Source organism: Rhinolophus sinicus, linkage group LG06 (assembly GCF_036562045.2).
Source record: "Rhinolophus sinicus isolate RSC01 linkage group LG06, ASM3656204v1, whole genome shotgun sequence".
NCBI classification, from domain to species: domain Eukaryota; kingdom Metazoa; phylum Chordata; class Mammalia; order Chiroptera; family Rhinolophidae; genus Rhinolophus; species Rhinolophus sinicus.
This window is the reverse complement of record NC_133756.1, coordinates 157,694,354-157,708,632: the sequence shown is the minus strand read 5'-3', so window position 1 is coordinate 157,708,632 and position 14,279 is coordinate 157,694,354. Positions and strand designations below refer to the sequence as shown.

At 59.3% G+C, this 14,279-nt stretch overlaps 1 protein-coding gene across 5 annotated transcripts in view; it reads right to left on the bottom strand.

Annotated features, from left to right (window-relative positions):
• DAGLA (diacylglycerol lipase alpha) overlaps positions 1–14,279 on the bottom strand; it is a 61,501-nt gene that overhangs the window by 38,382 nt on the left and 8,840 nt on the right. The window contains exons 2-3 of one of the 5 annotated variants that reach the window (XM_019754065.2): positions 12,140–12,358; positions 11,406–11,477 (exon numbers count right to left, since the gene is read on the bottom strand). The exons of 2 other annotated variants lie outside the window; for them this stretch is intronic. The gene's annotated coding sequence lies outside the window, so the exon portion shown is untranslated. Of the gene's footprint in view, positions 1–2,459; positions 2,872–11,405; positions 11,478–12,139; positions 12,359–14,279 lie in introns of those variants that run through there. 2 more of the 5 variants (XM_074336475.1, XM_019754063.2) reach the window with 2 other exon arrangements.

Genomic DNA, 14,279 nt, shown 5'->3' with positions numbered 1-14,279 from the left:
TTTGAGTTCAGCCCAGTCCTGCCCTCGGGTACGCAGCTCGCCAGGGCGCCAGTGCCATATACACTTGTTCAGGCTCTGCTCCCACAGCTGAGGGGTCCCCCTCACAAGCTTGAGGCTGGAGGCATTTCCCCTGAACACCCCACTCCTTACGCTTCCTGCCACCTGGCTCTGACTATGAATATGACCACACAGAGGGAACCTTAACCCGGGCGGACAAGATCTGAGAGCTGATGCAAAGCCACACGGGAAGGGATGGCGCTCAGGCAGAGGAGGTCTCTGCCTGCTGGTCACCCCGGCCCCCTTCCTGATTTCTAGTCATTCCACAGAGCTCATCACACTTAGAACACGCTCCCCTCTGCCTGCCGGCCTGCCTCATCTCCCGTGCTGCCCTGGCTTATCACCCTCCGCACTTTCTCCCTCAACAGCCCAGCGTGTCCTGTCTCAGCACCCACACCCTCAGGCCTCCCCTTGCTTGGGCATGGCCCCCAACCCCGATCTCTGCGTGGCTGGCTCTCTCCTGTCTGGTTCCTGCCTCAAACGTGGCTCCTCTGACCTGCCTGCTGGATCTCAGGTCCCCCAGCCCCTCTCCATCACATTTTTCTGCTGTGTTTTCCTCTTCACACTTTCTAGAATCTAACCCTTTGTCAGCGTGCTTACTATCCCTGCCAGGGTGTGGTTCCCAGGGTCCGTCTACTTCCCTGCTGTGTCCCCAGCACCCAGCAAAGGGCCTGTAGGCGGCAGGAGCCCACCAAGTCCCTGCTGCCTGAGGAGGAGCCAGGTCTGAGCACAGCCTGTGCTCCTGACTCCTGGCCTGGCTCTTCCCACAATCCACGGGCCGCGTGCCCGACCCAAGCTCGAGCCAGCACTGCTCTCCTGCAGCAACCAGCACATACCGGCCTTTACTGGCGCCTGACCACCATGCTGTGGGTGAGGCAGGGAAGAAGTGGGGCTTCTTCACTTCACTGAGGCAGAAACTATGGCGGGAAGGGGGAACTGGGTGATTTGCCTGAGGGGGCATATCAGGTAGCAGAGCCAGAACCGTGACCACTTATCCAGGGAGGCCCTGCTGCCTCCGGAGCTCCCCAGCACCCACAAGCCTGCTCCTCTCACCTCCCAGCCCCACGCACCAGCTGCCCTGTGCGTCTGTGCGTGGGTGACTTATGTCCACCTCTGCAGAGTGCACTGCTGGAGGGAGGGAGCCCCTTCAAGGGGAGAGCACATAGGGCTATGCTCTCGGGGTGCAGCTAGGCACTCGCCGCTCTCCCCGGGCCAGAGCTCCCTGTGGGACCCACAGTCTGCAGCCTGGGCTGAGAGGGCGGCTCAGCCAGGTCCACAGCCCAGCTGTCAGCGAGAAGAAAAGGCAGGACGTGGGGACATGACTTCCCATCAGAGCCTCAGTATCTTCATCTGAAAACGAGGGGCTTGGCCATCCAGCCCCTTAGGATTCACTGGTTTATTGCCCTGAATGCATACTTTCCAAAGGGCTTCAATCTCTGCCTCAGGAAGGAACATAACACTATGAAGACTCAGAAATACTGACGCCACCACCTCACAGCCACCCTGGGAGGTTGATGGGCAGGGAACTGCCCAGAGTTGTAAGGACACCAACTTGTGAAGCCAGTCAGAAAGAAGTTCAAAACCTAACCTCCCACTGACTTGCCCGTGACCTCGGGGTCTCTCTAAGCCTCTGCTCTTCTCCAGACAATGGAGGCAGGAACAGTCACTGCCTCCTGGGCTGCTGGGGCAGGGGTGCGGGGCTTGGGAAAGGGCCTGTCCTCCAGGTCCTCTCTCCCGGGGACCCTGATGTGCTCTCTGCCAGCTTCCTAGGAACGTGAGCACAAACACGATACCACGCAGGCTTCTTAGCGGAAGGGAAGCACTACGAACAGCCTCGGCAATAGCATGACTTCCCCTAAAGACAGAGCATCGCCGCCCCACATGGCCTCCTCCAGATCCTCCCAGCTTCCCTCCTCCTCCCGGCTCCCACCTGCACAATCAGGGATCAGAGGAGAGCAGGCGGCACCGAGAGGCGTGCCCCCGCCCCGGTATCTCCCCGACCAGGGCAGAGGGCCAAGGCAGGGCCAGATGGTGAGGGGCTGGTTTCTAGACCTGTGGCCCACTCCCTACCTGCCCTTCTGCCCCCCTCTGCCTGGGGCCTCCTCTCAGCTCCTCTGGGCCTCGGGAGGACGCATGAGAGCACGTCTGGGAAGTGCTCAGAGCTCCTCAGAGAAAAAAGTCCCGAGGGACCCAAGGTGGGAACAATTATGAATAAACATGCTCACTTATTAGCACCTCAGTTTATTGTGGGGCAGGGCGGCAATGCATGGGGCTTGGCACTGGGCTTAGCCACTAATAGGTGTAGATAAGTCGCAACCTCTTGGAGCCCCAACTCCTGTGAAGGGGATAAATGACACCTGAGGACGCTGGTTAAAGCACGACACAAATCAGAGTTTCCTTACCTGTACATGGGGACTGCGAGGGCACCAGCCTCACTGCGTCATTGTGAGGAATGATAGCTGAGAGCTTAGCAGGGGCTCATCACTGCTGCTGGGGAGGAGAGCTGTGGGGCCACAGGCCTGAGGACGGGGCTGGTTGCAACACTGCGCAGGCTTGCAGACTCCCTGTCTGTCCCCAGGCCGGAACCCGCCCCTGAGCAGCAGGAGACAGCGCTGTGGGGACTGGTGGCCACAGTGACTCGAACAAGTTCCAGCCCTCAGGAGACCAGCCGGCTCCTTCTTCCCGTCTGTCCTGCTCCCGGCTCAGGTGGTGGCGGGACCTGGGCTCCCCACCGCCAGGAGCCAGAGGCCACCTCACCGGTCCAGGTTGCTTCCCCAGCAATGGCCAGCTCCCCAAGGGCCAGCATGGGAGTGACCAGGCAAGCCCTGCAGCCGCACACACTGGGAAGGCTGCTCCAAGCCTGAACGACAACGCCCTCCAGGCTGCCCTCTGTTTACAGGGCTCTTTGCCCATGGAGGGCATAGCACCACCACTTGGTGACATTCCGCTCATCCTTGCAGCTTGTTTGACAGGTACCAAGTGGTGGAGAGACCATGAAACAGAGCAGTGGGTTTGCTAAAGAACACAGTGCAAAACAGGGTGGCCCCCTTGAAGGAGATTCTTCACCCTGACAGGACCAGAGCTACTCGGAGAGACTGGCCATAGGGGGGCTGCAGGGAGGGAGGCGCCGGCTCCCTGCCCGGCGGAGGCAGGCTTCTCCTTGAGGTTCCAGCTGTGGGGGAGAAAGGGCTCCCTCTTCCCTGAGACTCCAGGCTGACCTGTGTACCTAACCAGTTCCCATCGGCCCTGAGGACCAGGGCCGTGGCCTCAAGGAGCCACCAGCACATTCCCTGGTCAGTGACTGCCCACGCAGCAGAAAGCTATCAGACCAGGGAGAGGACGCTGGAAGGCCATTCTCAGGAGGGCAGGTAGAGGGGCCAGAGAAGAAATGGTCAAGTTCCTCGGGCTGATTCTTCTGAAAACGGGGGCAGGGCAGGGCAGGACTGGTTGACAGGCAAGGTCTCCTTGCTGGGAGGGAGGGTCGGGGCCATGGGCAGGTCCAGGAAAGGAACGGGCAGAAGTGCCTGTGCAGGACGCTCCTGGCTTGGGCCATGTGCTCCCCATTCCCTGGCCACACAGAAGGCCCATCGATGCTGCCCCTCGCCCCCACTCCCCAGGGTCAGTGCCCAATACCAGGGCTCTGGGGACTCTCCTGCTCCTTGCCAACCATCCAACTGCTGCTGCCACTGCTGCCCTGGCACGCCAGGCATGCCAGGCCCAGCACTGCAAAGTCACATGCTCTGCGCGGGCGAGGCTGGGCACTGCTGGGGCAGCACTGGGGACCGCAGGGTGTGGCACTGATGGGCAGTGCAGCCCTCCTCAGCTATGCGGAAAAGCTGGAAGCCCAGAAGCAGCAGACCATCTGCCCACCCCCCTCGCCCAGAAGCAGCGGACCACCTGCCCACCCCCCTCGCCCAGCCCCACCCCCCTTCCTGAAGGGCAGGTCCTTGGGCAAACAGTGAGCCAGGTGCAAGCAGAACAGCAAACTGGGAAAAGCAAACACTGTGGGCCACCACTCTGCCGGGCCACTGCCCTACAGGACGGCACTCAACTACTCAGGGTAGCGCTGGCTGCAGCTGCCGCTGGGACCCCCAGGGTGAATGACTTGGGCTTCCTCCCATCCCAGAGGAGCCGGACTGCGAGAAGGGAGAGGCAGCAACAGGGGAGAATGGGCAGGGACAAGTCCTCAGGGAGCTGGGCTTCGGAGGCTTGGGGGCCACCCCGCCACCCTGAAATGAGCTGTTCTAGGGGACAGGGGACATAACCCAGCAGGAGGCATGCTGGCTGCAGAGGTCAGGCCAACCTGGGCCTGAAGCCTCTGCTTGGGCCACGTCCTGGCTGGGTGACTGAACAAGTCTCGGGACCTTGGGGCCAGGGCTGCCCAGGTGCACAGCCCTGTGAGCGTTAGACGGGACGAGGCCTTTGTGGGAACACTCAGCGCAGGTTGCCACAGACGACGGTCTCAACACATGGATGCTCTGCCCAGTGCCGCACGGATGTGGCTGGAGCCAGGGCAGGTCACGGAAGAGGGGCAGCACAGTGGCAATCCGGACACCACACCCTCCGAGGGCACGCCCACTCAGCTGCTCTGTGGTCTCTGGCCTCGGCCCTGGGGGACACTTCAGACCTGTGGCTGCACCAGCAGGGGCTGCTTGGGCCCCAAACTCAAGGCAGCCATGAGCAGGGCCCCAGAATGCCCCCAGCTGCGAAAGGCCTGTGCCACCACGGGCCCCCAGCCAGAGCTTCTGCTTGAGGCTGACCCTTCTCTACAAGCCGCCAGGGGGGCGCTGCATCCTCCTCGCAGACCCACCCTGGGGTTGAACAGCACAGGCTGATGAAGCAGCTCGGCCTTTATCTGCTCCACTGCTCACCACAGTCGAGTGCTCTGCAGGCTCAGAGCTCCACATGCCTCAGTGCCTTTGCACAGGCTGTTCTCTTTGCACAGAAAGCCTTTCCAACCTTTCTCTCCTGGGAACTCCTCAGCCTTCCAGGGCTCAGCCTAAACACCACCTCCTCTGTGAAGCCTCCAGAAGCCTGTCAACCCCGAGGCAGACCAGATCAGTGTCCCTTCATTCCTGCCCAGGGTATCCTGGTTCCCCACTAGGCTGGGAGCTCCTGGTGGGCAGGGCTGCACCCTCTGCCCGTGTCCTTGGCAGCCAGTACAGCGTCTGGTGCCCAGCAGCTGCTCAAGAAAAGTCAAACCAGGCTCTGGGACCAGCTCCCTTGCTCCTCTGAGATCAGGCTGCTGCCGGCGCATTTGGCCAAAGAGACTCAGACGTGCGGGAACCGGGCAGGACTGAGCTTCCCGGACCAGGCAGGTGGGGATCGAGGTCTCCTCTCCTTCACAAACTGTTCACAACCTGAGCACCAGGCTCCACCATTCATAGGCAGCTTTGGGGGCTTGCCGCTGCCTCCCCATCTCCCAAAGCAGAAACCAAAGTTAACAGGAGGGGTGAGCAAAGGGAAGGGAAGTGCAACCGGAACTGCAGGGAGAACGGGAGTTGTGGCTGCCATCTGCTGTGAACAAGATGTTAGAGAACACGTACTCCTCAGCGCTGAGGTCTCCCAGCCAACTCATGCAGGGTGGGCCGCCCCTCTGCAGATGGGAGCCGGCGGCTCAGCCAAACCTCAGAGGTGTCAGAGCCCCTCCTGCCCACCCAGACTCTCCGTGCCCCGCTCTGACCTCCCGCCTCTCAGGCAGGCCTAGCATCAGGAGGCCAACTTAGGAGCTACAGGGCCTCTTCCAGGGAGCCCCCTGCAGGCTCTGGGAAGCCAGCTCCACAATATTGATGACAGTATCTCAAACACAATGATAATAACGGTAACCAAATACCTGCCAGAGGCCCTGTATTGGGAACTCCTGGCCGTTGTCTCCCTCTACCCCATCAGCCCGGGGAGGAGGGTGGGGAAAATGGAGAGTCTAAGAGGGGACCCCTGCTTTGCCTCTCACTGCAGAGGCAGCTGGCCACCCCTCGGCCCATCAGGCGAAGGTCCTGGGGCCTTCCTTTGTTCTCTAAAGCTGGGGGCTTAATAAACAAGAGGATAACATCCAGGTGGGAAGGAACCTTCTGGGCCCCGAGTCACACATGCTCATTTTAGGGTAGAAGGTAAAAGCCAAGAACGCAGAGACCTGCCCCCGGCCACACGGAGGTAGCAGCAGGCTGGGAGCAGAACCCGGAACCCTGGCCCCAAGCCTGGCTCCCGGGACCTCCAAGGCTCCTATGCAGGGCTGTCCTCTGTCCTTTAAACACAGCTGCCCCTGGAGGGCTGGGTGTGCTGGCCCTGCCGTGAGGGCCACTCCCTCCCCCCACTCCATGCCAGTTCATGCTGCCAGCTCAGGCTGCTGCCAGTTAGCCTCAGGGCTCCCGATCGCAGCAGTGGGCCAAGCTGAGAGCCTGGTAGGGAGATCCCTGCCCTCTTGGCTGTGCCCCCAACCCTGTCACTTAGAAGGCTGGGCCCATGGGTCACATTCCTTCCCCAGCTGCCCTGCCCTGCTCATAGTGGGACCAGTGTGGCCAACGGACCAGACGTGCACTCATCAGAGACACTGGATGCCCCACGGCACCCGGCCAACAGAAACTGCTGCACGTCTTACCAGGCCAGGAGGGTCGGCAGGGGGCTAAGGAGTTTGCCCGCCAAGATCAAGCTGTGCCAGGGTCCTAAATGTCACCCCTGAACTTCAGCCCTGGCAGTCTGGACGCCAGGGGCTGCCAGTCCCTGCTATTCCAGCCTGGAGAAGTCGGGGGACAACTCGTCCTCCCATTGGCAGCAGGAAGGCAGGGGCTCTGGGGCAATCACCCAGAGCTGTACCACCAGCCCCCACCCCAGCTCACCCCACGCGCCTCTGCTGTTGCCGCCTCCACAGGCCTGCTCAAGAGCACACTCCACATTTCTGTCTGCTGATCCGCCCCCAGCACCCCCATACACCATAACTGGGACACCTCTGCCCTGCTGCCTGCTCAGCTGAGGGCAGCATGAGTGCTGGGGCCTGGAGGGCCCAAGACATGCTCCAGGCCCCCACACTGCACACAGACGTATATGCATTCTTCAGGGGGAGAGCCTACAGGCCTCCCTTTCTCCAGGGGTCCTTGGCCCCTGGCTGGGTCACTGTGTTGGCCCCACTTCCTGCCTCTCAGTCCCCCACTGGGTCGCCCTGTCTGTGGATCAGGGAATCAATGGCTTCTCTGTTCTCTAGAGGGAAGGCATTTCGCCTTGGGTGGGGGAGGGGACCTTTCAGGGAGGCAGGGTGCAGCCCTGCTGTGCTCAGGACCCTTTGGGAAGTGGATGTGCTGTGCTGGACGGCGAGCTGGGGTCAAGGTGGGGGAGAGATGAGAGCTCCGCGGGGACCTGTCCACAGCCGGCCTGGATCCCCTCAGCTCCTTTCCGTGTTCCTGTGACTCTCTCCATGTGAGCTGCTATTGCCACCCAGACACCTTCACAGACAACTCCTGCCTCGGCTGAGCCACAGCCAGGCCGGGGTGAGTCAGCCAGGGGAATCCCTGCACCGGCACCCACCACTGGGTGACAGTTCCGCTGACACCTACGGGAGTGGGGCGCCCAGCCCCTCCCAGCACAGGGTGAGAGGAACACCCAGGCTCCCCGACACCCATTTCCTGCTCTCGAGAGGGAAGCCTGGTGAGGGTGTGGGAGGAGCCCCTAGGAGAACCTGCGGGCTGGGCCTGAGCCCTGCTTCGTGGCCTCTTTGGGCCTCTGGTCCCTTATCCTTGTCAGTGGGGGAGGAGCTGGGAGAATGTTGCAAGGGCCCTGCCAGCTCCTGCCTGGTGCCTGTCACCCCAGCCATTGGGTGTCCTGCTTCCCAAGGCCTCAGTACCCCTAGGGCCTCATGGGGGGGCTGTGGGACCCCTGACCTCTGTCTCTGCCCAGGAACCTCCACTATATGCTGCTCTGGACCCCAGGAAGGGCTGGGTCAAGGTCCTCCCAGGGAGGAGAGAAGAGGGGTAAAGAGGAAAGCTAGGAGAGGATAGGCCTGAAAGCTAGAAAGGGGGACAGAAAGGACAGGCACAAAGGCTGCTCCCAGCAGGACATCCTGTCCCTCGAGAAACCCAGCCAGGTCCCCACAAACCCGCCAGACCGGTTAGCGGCCACTTCATTGCTGCTGGCTGGCTGAGGGTGCAGGGGAGGGGGCTTGCGAGAACCTGCCTGTGGCAGCTGCCAGCTGGTCCATCTCATGGGACATTCCAGCCAGTGCCACTGTTGAATGCCACCCACCCCATTACTCCATTCCCTTGCAGCCTGACTCCTGCCCAGGTAGGGCAACCTTCTCAGTGTGGGTGAGGAGAGTGAGGGAAGGGTGATGTTGTGAGCACGCCCCACCCACCGCCTCAGGCGAGCTCCAAGATGGGGGTGGGGGAAGAGCAGACCCGGGTTTGGAAGTTCCAGCTGAGGCTTCAGACGTGCTCAACGGGGCCTCAAGGAGGTCTTAGGCCCTTATAAACTTGACGGCGCAGAATAGCGATGAAACCCACGCTCGGGCCAGCGAGTACAGAGCTACGATGCTGGGGACCCATAGCAGTGACAGCTGCTCAGCCGGAGGAGACAGAGAAGGCTTTCTGGAGGGTACGGACGGCTGAGCAGGAGTTCGCCACCAGCAGAAAGCGGGGAAAGCAAGGCTCACTCACTTGCTCTTTTTCTTTCTTTTTTTTTCTTTCCCCTGTCTTCCACCTCCCTCCCCCACGCCCACTCCAGTTCAAGGCATTGTTTCTCAGTCTAGTTGTGTAGGACACAGCTCCCTGGCCCATGCTGGTGTTATGAGCCTTGCGCTCCCCACGGCTGAGGCAGTCACTCGTCAGTCGTCAGTCGGTCGCTCACAGCAGCTCACGCCTGCTGCCGGTCACTCACGCTGGCTGCCGGCCACTCACGGTGGCACACAGCAGCCTGCGTCAGCACACAGTAGCCCATCACAGCACACAGCTCATCCCAACCTCCGGCTGCTCACAGCAGCCCAGCTCCAGGGAGAGCCATTGTTCACAATCTTAGCTGTAGAGGGTGCAGCGCACGGGCCCATATGGGAATCGAACCGGTGACCTCGGCATTAGGAGCACGGTGCTCCAACAGCCTGAGCCACTGCACCGGCCCTCACTCGCTCTTTTCCTCTCTCTCCTCTCACTCCTACACAAAAGCCTCTCAGAACCCTGGGTGCAAACGCACCTTGCACAGGGGCCTGCCCCCCTCACCTCTGCTGTCACGGAGGTCTGTGCTAAGCACCATCGCTACCTCCCAGCTCCTGTCTCTAGGTTGCTCGCAAAGCTGGTTTCTGTGGACTCCATGGGCCAGGGAAAACACACTCGTGAGTGGACAGAGGGCTGTCAGGCTGCTTTTCTGGCATCACAAGCAGACACATGTGTGGTGTTACCTGGGCAGGTCTCCAGAGCCCCTCCATAGGCAAGGGAGACGGAAGCTCAAGTTCAGGTTGCCCCAGCCCCCAGCTTTGATCTCCCCCTCTCCATGGTTCAGGCAGGAAAGTTGGTGCTGGGAGAGATCCAGAAACCCATCTATTTCTTTGAAAGAAGACTGAAAAGACGTGACCACACAAATCCCATGGGCTTACGGAAATGGCTCTAAAACAAATGGCTGCAATGGATTTCTCCCAGCCTACTTCCGCAATGAGCCACTCATCGGAAAAACGCAGCTCCGAGGGCTGGAGACTCAGGATGGCTGGGGCCTGATGCACACGGGGTCTCGGCCACACAGCCGGGCACGGAGCACGGGGATAAGGCAGCTCCAGGCAGAAGAGGAAAAGACCGGGGACCACAGGCAGGCAGAGCTCACAGGAGGCCAGTATCAGACCAAGCAGCCTCTGCTATTGGTGGCCTACTCTCCTCTCCCTGCACCGGGGTCTCCCTTCCTCCTGCTCCTCCTTCGCCCTGGCCTGGAGGGCCTTGCCCTGGCAGCTGTTTCTGTACACACTCTCCCTGGGCAGCTGGAACAGACAGGTGGGGTCTTCTTGGACAGCACATACAGCTGAGAAAACCAGGCAAAGGGACAAAACGGGAAGGTATGTGACTCCCCAGCGACTAGAGGTGGAATGGCCCAGGGGAATCAGAGTTCAAGCCTCCCTGACTCCCTGAATCTAAGAGATGAAGAGCCTAAGCCCAGAGAGGTACACTGATATGCCAAGGTCACACAGCTATGGGCCCCTGCTCTGTCCTTGGCCGTATCCAAGCCTCCTTCATTCAGCCATGACTTCCTGAGCACCTCTTACATGCCTAGACTCTGGAACTTAGGTTTAGGCGCCTCGGTGACACCCTGATGACAACTGGAGTCTGCCCCAGAGCCTTGCAAGCTGGGCGGGGGGCTTCGCATGCCTCTGCTCTCTCCTGCCTACTCTTTCCTCTTGTGCAAAGTGGAGGAGGTTGGTACCCTCGCCATCGCCAGGGAAGACTCAAAGCAGAGAGGAAGTGGGGGAACCAGTGTGGAACTCTTTCTCCCACTTCCCCTGGGGGGCTGGGGAACAACAGGCAGAGCCCGGAGGTGAGGGGGAGGGTGGTGAAGGTCACCCCAGCACGCAGGTCGAGTGAGAGGATCCTGGGAGTCAGGGCCTGCCCTGCACCTGTGACCTGAGAACCCTGGCCCAGACATGTTCACCTGTGCCTACTTCTTTCTTCTTATTACAAAATGCATGTTCTCTATAGAAAATAGAAACCAAAAAAAAAAAACACAAACAAACAAAACAAAAAAAACAAGAGAAAAGGAAAGAAAACGGAAAACGCCTGTGATCCATCTAGGAAAATTATTAACTATCAACATCTGTCTAGTCTTTTCCTTCTGTCCAAATATGGGAGTGTTCTTCACCTACCGCTCTATTTCACGGAGCTCGAGAAAGTAAACATTTCTCTTCATTAAACATTTTTTCCAGCCCAATCTTCCCTCATTATTGGAGAGAATAGCCCACGTGTGTGGTGTACGTGAGTTTATTCTAATGGTTCCCCACTGGTGGCCATTAGGCTATTTCCCTCTTCTCACCGAGAAAATCCCGGCAACTGGGGGGTCCCCAGATAGACCTTGAAGGAGCTCGGAGCTCCTGATGCCCATCGAGCACTGGCTTTCCCCCATAGAGGCAAAGCTTTATGCACGGGGGGGTGGGGAGGGCGCTCAGCTCTCAGGCAGTGATGACTCCCGGTGGCTTACACTTAAATAGGCAGTTAGGAGACGGGAAATGCAGATTCCTAGGCACCACCCACAAATTCTGGATGCGTTGGACCGAGAGGGCCCAGGACCCGACATTCTGAGCGAGCCCCACCCGGGCCAACCCCAGGAAATCCTGACGCTGGGGATACACTCAGAAAAGCCTTGCCCCAGAGGTCAACCCCCAGCAGGCCTTCTCCTACCTGAGTGAGCAGAAGCAGGGCCTCAGAGCTGGTTCTGCTGCAGATTCCTGGGTTCCACTCCCAGAGACTCTGCTTTGGAGTGGGAAGGAGGAGACACTGAGATTCTACGTATCTAACCCGTTCTCAGGTGACACTGCTGGTTCATGGGGCATACTCTGGAGTGCTACACTAAAGCCATGTGGACACCGTGGGCAGGTGTGGGCAGGTGCAGCTGATGGGCACGTTACCAGGACAGACAATCACAGCCAGCACTTAGTAAGTACTTCCTATGGCTCAGATGCTATGCCCTGGCCACCTGAGCCAGGTGGGCTGTGAGCCAGGTCACCAGGAGCTGATCTGGATTCCCCTCCAGCCTGCACAGGAACCTGTAAGGGCAAGTTCCCGGGTGCTCTGTCTCCCCGTTAAGGAAGCACGATGCTGAGCCCTCGATGCCCGTCCTCCCATGTCACGCTCCCAGCACGCCTCAGAGGCAGGTCAATGAGCCCTCTGATTACACAGGTGGAAAGTGCAGCTGAGAGGTTAAAGGACCTGGTTAAGGTCTCGCAAGTGCCAGCAGGAGCTGCCACAGGAAGCCAGCTGGACGGGCTCAGAGGCCCCCATCACAACACCTCCTGCGGTTTCCCAGTCTCTCCCTGAAATCACTCCTCCAGGTGGGCTCTGAGATGCGACCTCAGAAACAGGGAGGCAGGCCAAGGCTCTGACGCTCTCCTGGGAAATGGGGGACCGGAACCTACCCTGCTTGCGGTGTCCACGCCTGTGCTCTTTCCCTCCTGGCCCAGTCGTCTGCTGCTCGGAGCCAGAGCACAGGGCCTGGGTGGGGATCCCGCCTCCAAAGCCTGCAGGCTCTGCAGACACAGTTGGGGGGCAGGAAGTGGGAACTGGAGCAGAGGAACCAGGAGCTCAGTTTGGTCTGAGGACATTCTTTTTTCGCAGCCAGACTCAGTTCTGTGTGCCTTTTGAAAGGAAGCAGAGAATAGCTGTGCTCAGCCCAACAAGGCCGGCCTCTTTCAACCTTCCAGTTGCTGCCATTTGCAATTACAACTTCAGAGGGCTCCTATAATTTATACATCCCAGGATGCACTGCTCCAGCTGCTTTATGATGGGAGTTCATTACTCCATTATGGTTAAACTTTTATAAAGTACTGAGCAGATGGTGGGCTGAGTGCCCGGCTTAGTTACCGCTGCCGGAAGCCTGCTGAATGGGGTTCACCTGGGGAAGGGAGGGGGTCAGGCTCTCTAAAGGGGCCAAGAAATGGAGAAGGCGGCTCCAGAGAACAGGCTCTCCATTAGCCGTCTATTAAACTACACTGTAGAGCAGGCTGCCAGCAAGCACTGCAATCTGCAAGAGCTCAACACTACTGGCGGGAGCCCGTGGGGTGAGAAGAACAATCCAGTGTGCGCTTGAAAGCTGCCTGCGAGGTGCAGGGTCTGAGGAGGTGGCCATAAGCCACAGACGGACCTACACATAGGGAATGACAGATTTCCTAGGGGGCGCAGGGGGGCTGATCCTCTCAGCAACAGGTGGTCAAAGGGGGCCTTCCTTCTGTAGGAACCTCTTCTTCCGTGGCTTGCAGGGTCCCCAAGGTGGGAGAACAAGAAGGAATACCCCCAGAGCAGGGGCCAGACAGATGGGGTCCTGAGATCGGCCTGCCAGCTGCAAATATGTGACCTCTAGCAGGTTCCTTCAGATCTCCAAGGAAGCTGAGTCCTGACCTGTCCCTCTGCTGTAAAACACAAATGCGTCCTTCCTAGAGGCGGGTGGACATTGCCCTGAGCACAGCCTCGAGCCAGGTGAGTGGCCACTGAATGGCCACTGTCACTATCCTTCGCGTGAAATCAGTTACTACACATACAGCCCATAGAAGGTGCCTGCAGGGAGGACGCACTGGCAAGTATTCGCTATTGTCGCTGTTGTTACATTGTAAACTGTCTGTTGCATGTCAGTCACTAACCCGGAACTCCCTGAGGACCAGGTGGTAACTTCTCTCTTGTTATTCCTAGTTCCAGGCACTAAGTTTAGCACCCAGTCCATGCTGGATGCACTCCCCGAGAACAAGACAAGTGGACGGGAGACCACAAGCGGCAAGACAATTGTATTCTCTGCTGCTCAGTCTGGCCCCAGTCTGAGGGAAGGTGTCAGAGAAAGACCAAGTTCTTTTCAAAGGTATGAAACCAAAACAACCTCTTAAGAAAAATTCCTTGACATCCAAAGAGGAAAGAGACTCCACATGTGTCTGTTTTTTCTGGCTCTGGGACACTGGGGTTGACTCTGGCCTTCTCTTCTGCATGTCCCTGGAACCGAGCAGGACGTGCTGTGATTGGGACCTCAAGCCTCAGTTGGGGCTTTGTGGACTGCACAGGTTGGGTTCCCCAAGGCCTCCAGCCAGGCCCCCCTTGGAAGCGCTGGCTCGCTCAAGCGTTTCTATAGTCCCCGGAGACGCTGTCCTGACCAACAGCCTCCTAGGGTACAGAGGACACGACAGGAGTGTCTCTGGATTTGTCCAGGGTGCCAGTGTTCCTGGCGGTGACAAGTCCTGACCCCCCTCTGGTGATGCACAGTCTGACTCACGGTCAAGGGGAGCTGGAGGGGCCTGGAGGGGCCGAGGGGCTGCTGCCTGGCACGAGAGGGTCAGAGCAGCTCTGAGGAAAGACAGTGGCTTCCCCCAAAGGCCTCAGGGCAGGAAAAGGTAGACAAAGAAAAGGCAGCCGGATGGAAGAGGTGCCAAAGGGAAGGAAACCAAAGTAGGACAGGAACCGAAAGGAGCTGGGGGGCTGGGGGCCAGCCTCAGAGAGGTGGGGTGGGACAGGATAAGACGCCAGAGGGACAGTGCGACAGGAGTGAAGGAAGCCAGGGGTCAGCCTGCCCACAGCCTG